Genomic DNA, 6,000 nt, shown 5'->3' with positions numbered 1-6,000 from the left:
TGGACTAAGCCGAGGAAGTGTTTCTATCTGCTATGTGGATCGAAACTATCTTGCAAATGCAAGAACTTCTATATGGTAACCTAGAAACTCTACTTCACTATACCTAGGGGCATGCAAACCTTTCGTGTGCAGTGAAAAGCGACCAACGTAACGCTAACTCTATAGTTCTGCTAACTTCAACTGCTTAAGTTGGGTGAGTGGTCGAATCGATCGTTCACCTTCGCAGGGGCCAAATGGCACCAGCAGAGTAAAGGAAAAATTTTCCTACCTAACCTTAGTAGTTAATTAACCCCTAGGATAGTAGTTAGTCATTCCTAGCTTGCATGCAAGAGGTAGCGGAGCAAAGCTTCGAAAGGTGCAAGCTCCATAAAAAATGGAATCTATTGATGAGATGTCCTTATCGTACAATGGGCACGAGCAGTTTTTAGTGAAGTTCAAACTTGTTAAAAATTAAACCTAAGCAACGAGAAAACGTTCCCCTCATAGTTTAAGCTCATTAAAAAATGAACCAATTTCGAGTAAATAACCATTGTGAATGCATTATCATTAGCTCTTGAGCCTTGGTCGTGTTCTCATCATCACCTCCACTCTGTTTTAGCTGATCATTCGCGTCCATTTGATTATTTACCCCTTCTGAGGAACAACTGTGAAGAGTGATTCTGTTAGCCATCCTCGTGACACTGCCATGATTGGAAAATTCCAAACCTTACCTAGAATCAACTGCTACCTGAAATTATCACTCGTTCATCAAAAAACGAGTCTCCTTTAAGATCTTTTCGTCTAACTCATAAAATATGAAAAGATTGTCAAGTAGTTGGCCTCTCTAGCTTGTTAAAGCTACTGGGAATGCTATCCCTCCTCTAGATTCCAATCTTTCTAGACCTGAGGGATTATTACACAAAATGATCGAGCGCTTGTCTTGTTCGGATCGTTAAAACTATAAAAAATTCATCCCTTTCGTATTATTTTATACTTATTTGGACTTAAGGGATTACATGACGAAAAAGGATCACTGGAGTTTCCTTTCCATCGCTTTTCACACTCTCTAAAATTGAAAAAGGACAGAGTTTTCTTTGTCATTAAACTTGTTAAAACCAATAGTGACAAACTTGTCCATACAGACGGGAATGAGTTTCACTGTCGCTAGGCTCGTTAAAACATAGCGACAGGTTTGCCCGAAGGGAAAATTATAGAACAAGCATATGTTATCCTCCTCAATCTTGATAAAAATAAAGAGGTATTGGTCAACAATGACTGGGGAAAAATTGGGAAGAAAACTTGAAGAAACTTTATTGGTAGCGAGTTGCTCTTGAACATGACACTTTCACTCCATCACCATGATTGGGTTAGGTTGGGTTATTTCGTTCGGTCATATTACCATTGGTCCACCGTACCATCCATCTTTGGGGTTAACGGTACCAATCCATTTCAGTGTTGCCGATATGTTCAAGAGAAGCAATCAAAGAATTCACCAACCCATCTTGTGTCTCATCTGCTGCAATACCTTTACGCTTCATTCTTTCATGACTGCCACCCTGAACCCTGTGTCATCAAATCTTTTTCACCTCCAAAAGTCAATTGCTCCGTTCCGTGTCATAGATGTGGGATTCATTAAGGACCTCCTATGATGGGTCACTTCTTGTTGACATCAACTCATTATCCAAGAAGTCGACCTAGGAACAACCCTTTCAGTACCTTGAAGCTTGCATGCCTCAGTGGCAAGTTTCTCACTTTCGGCGATAGGTTTACATCAATGGCCTTTGACCGAGAGATTTTGCGTGGTGTTCGACGCCAAGTCCCATTTTTACACCACGCAAATTGTACAGTCGTACCTTGAGGGTCATCATCATTAACGGTGATTCCTCTCGCGCCTGTTAACAACTTACATCATTGGTTGGTAATCAGGCGATGTCTTTCCATGTTCGACCCCAGAACATTTTTCACATGGATCGACTTGTACTTCGGGTGAAGATTGGATGAGTTTGAAGACCCTGGATCTAGTTTCATCCATCTGGGCTGTGATATATTCAAGAAAATAAAAACATCAAATGTACATCATTGCTGCACAGATGATCATCAGAATCAAAGGATGGTGACTTTATCAAAATCATCAGTCTGCCACACAGACGGTTGTGTATCCCGTGTACATGAAAATGAATTTATAAATCTTAACATGGGAATGCCTGCCTCAGCTAGATCATGAAAATATTATGAAGATAATGTATTGTATTGTATCTTATTACAGGTCGCCTTCTGGTTCGAAAAACCTCGAATCCTCTTGATAAAGCATTTCACTCGACATCAAAAGATTAATGACCTCATGCTTTAGGGGGAAACTGTTATAGACATTTTTGGGCACTGCAACCCCAATCATATATGTCCATAAACCAAGGGCTCTTCAGTCCCTAAAAATGTTGTTTCCTGCCCTAAAGGAAAAAGGTTAGCTTATTACATCATCTCCGAGAAGTTCTCCACAGAAAACTGCTCAGAACTGGTCAAAACTGGACCATACAGGTTGCTCAGTGCTAAGGGTGTGATGCATCTCACCTGCCCAGTGTAAAAGGTGCGATGCATACTGGGAAGCCCTTCTGCAGGGTGCGATGGGTGAGAATGGACAAATGGCAGAGACAGTTTGCGATGTGGATGATCATGGAATCTTCCATAAACTTCTCCTGTCACACTTGCGTCTCTGAATTCGCCCAAGGATGAGTAAGATATCATCAATCTCCAAGTGGAATCAAGAACTATTAGAGAGAAGACACTAATCAAAATCCCAGAAGTTGACTCACCTCCCTGCAATCATCTATATATGGATCCCTCATCCCAGAGATCCAGAGGCTGGAATTTTGTATCTTGTAAGGAAGTGTTGCTGGTTTCTTGGTGAAATATCATAGTGTTGGGTGATCTAAGCTTTTCATGAGGTGAAGAAGGGCTTTCGTGCTGGGAGGATGACACTGGGTCAAATCAATGGATTATAATCCTCTCTTCTAATCTTTATATCAATAAAGATATTCAAGTTTTCCTCCACATTCTTGCACGTCTGATAATATATGCATTTGTGTGGTCAATATATATGTGGTCTTATATTTCTTATGATTGTATATCTCTGCACTTTGAAGGTATTATGCTGCTTTGACTTTATAGGTACTCTTTGAAGCGGAGTGGTCAAGGGAGAAGTGGCAAAGACCTGTCGGTGAGGAGAAGGAACAAGCAAAGAACCAAGCGAAATATTGAGGTTGGTATTCTTTGATCCTCTCCTATCTACTTCTCATAAAGGAAAACTAAAGTAACTTTAATCGGTTTGTTTCTAAGATAGCTACCCATCTTATTGGGACTAGAAGCTCTGCATAGACACTAGATTTCCCGATAACACCATAGCTCACTAAAAAGCACCCGCTGCATTTATCAAGCCAAATGGCATGTGTGCGTACATTAAGGTTCCCCACAAGGTGGTGAAAGAAGTCTTTGTTTGGTCCTCTAGGTGAACTACCACTTGGTTATATGTGGAGAATCCATCAATCAAGGACATTCTAACTGCACCCACTACCTTCTACAATATATTATCCATCTTGGGCACAGGGTAGTTATCTTTTAGAGATGTCCTATTTAAATTCTAGAAGAACACACACAACCTTATCTCTTCATTCTTCTTTTGAACAGGGACCAGATTAGCTACCCACTCAAAGTATCTTAAACGAACTATGATCTTGGCTGGCAGCAACTTCCTTACCTCTTTTTCAATGGAGGGGAGAAAGAGTGGGTTTATTTGTCCACGTTTATGTTTGCATGCCTTCATCCCACTCTTCAAAGGAATATTATGCTAAATAATACTTGTACCAAACTATTTCAAATCATCATAAGACCAAGAAAATACATATTTGTAAGTTTTGAATAGATCTAAATAGCTTTTTCTGTATTGCAAGTGGATTTTTTTAGACAACCTAATCATCTGGGGTTCCTCCTTCGATCCAATGTTGCAGTCCTCTACTTGCTCAAGCTTCTCTGGGGTCATTTGTTTGTACACCATGTCATCTTTATTGAAACTTCTTTCAAGTGGAACAACTCCACAAGGGATGGTGTTCCATTTTAGTTGCAAAACTTTTTGCCCAGCCACTGTGTCTTTCCACGAAGTGGCTTCTTGTTCTACTTCTTCTTCTTGTTGATTGATGGTGGAGTCGGAAAACTCCCCAACAACTTCCATGAATATTTTGACCTTCTCGTCATCTTCGAATACCTGCCAGTGTTTGAAATTATTGGGTATTGAAGGTCTGTGTCTAACTTCTATATCATATCTGAGGAGTGGATTCTGTGGAGGCCTAAAAGTGCTTGCAGCTACCGTGAGAGAGTCAGCCATCCTGGTTTCTTCCCTGGGTAGAAAATGGATTTTAAAGGCCAAGAATAAATTGTCGATTAAGTCCCACACTTCATTTTGGTATGTCCTCAGTGTGGGGTGTTTAGCCTGGCATTCATTTCTAATCTTCCTTACAACCACTTCATAATCTCCATAAAGTATTAGGCATTCAATATTCATGTTTTTTGTTGTTTGTAACCCCAGGAGAAATGCCTCATACTCTGCTATATTGTTGGTCGCCTCAAATTCAAAATTGAATGAGAGGAGTATCATGCTACCTTCTAGGGATACCAACAATATTGGAGCTCCATTTCCCTCTTTTGAGTTTGCTCCATTGAAGAATTTCCATACTTCATTTTGATTTAAATTCTGATATTTCAATTGCCTTGTCAAGTTCACTAATGCTTCTTCTAAGAGGTTCTCATATTATTCTAAGAATAGGTAGGAGATGTCACTGTCTTTCCCATGTACTGGGGATTTCTCTGAGCCTTTAGATAGGGTTATGGTTTTCACAAACTTAGATTCTTTGTATAGCCTTCTTTGTTCACCTCCAAAAGTTGGAATGGTGGCATAAGTCAGATCTAGCTTGATAGAGACACCCACCTTGGAACCCCAAGATCTCGGTAAGAGAATTCCAAAACTAGGAGGTGTATCAGCCACCACTATACCCATTACCACACTTTTCACTGGGATCTGAGCCAAGTTTACCACTAGATCCTTTATCATGCCTATGAAATTGACACTCCTGGAGTCAAAGGAATACATGTCTTTCTATGGTCTGGTGATCTCCAAACCTAGCTATTCCATTATTGGTATTGGGATGAGGTTGTAGTATGCTCCTGAATCGAGCATGCAATTATGCAGCAAAAGGTCATGGATCACCAAAGTCACATAAAAAGGTGAAGTAGAAGGATCCAACTCTTCCACATGCAGCCCAAAAATGATCATTGGCCTTTCCTCTTGGAGGTTTAAACTATCATGGGCTGGTGCTAAGATAGAGGGATGCATAAATAAAGACACCTGAGCTTTATAAATAGGCCACTTTAGAATATCAGTCAAGGGAACAAGAATTTTTACCTTCTCAAGCTCCTTTTAGAGATTGAATCCAAGTTGGACCTTTTCTGTACCTCTTGGCTATGTTCCTTCTTCCTTGCCACTGGCATCTTTCGGTAGAATAGGTGTCTCTTTTTCTATATGTCCCTATGAACTAGTTCATTTCTCATTAGAGGAGAATTTTATCATGGAAAGGACAAGATTCAACTTACCCTTCCTTTTATTCAGTACTAGGGGAACAACTTGGGGAGAAACTTCCCCTTGTTGTTCTAGTTTTCTCGTCCTCTTCTTTGAAGATCTTAGAACATACTTACGTTGTGGTTATGCTTGCATGAACTATGAAAAATGTTTGCAATAATAATCTCTATCTTCCTCATTTGTTGTTTCTTCTCTCTCATGGCTGGCCTCTTGGTGAGCCATCTTCTCATATTCTTCTTTGGTAAAAGAAGAATACATATTTCCCTGCATCTCTTGTGTATCAAATGATTGCTTATCGAGACTGTCTTCCAATTATAATGGATGGGGGATATAATCAAGTTGTTTCTTTCTTTCCCTTGGAAGTAGATGTAGTGGAGGCCTTCTATACTGAGGGTTAT

This window comes from Pinus tabuliformis, chromosome 3_1, assembly GCF_031772625.1.
Source record: "Pinus tabuliformis cultivar Carrire ecotype Pingquan chromosome 3_1, CPIR1, whole genome shotgun sequence".
Lineage (NCBI taxonomy): Eukaryota > Viridiplantae > Streptophyta > Pinopsida > Pinales > Pinaceae > Pinus > Pinus tabuliformis.
The sequence above is the reverse complement of the archived record's forward strand: the minus strand, read 5'-3'. Positions refer to the sequence as shown.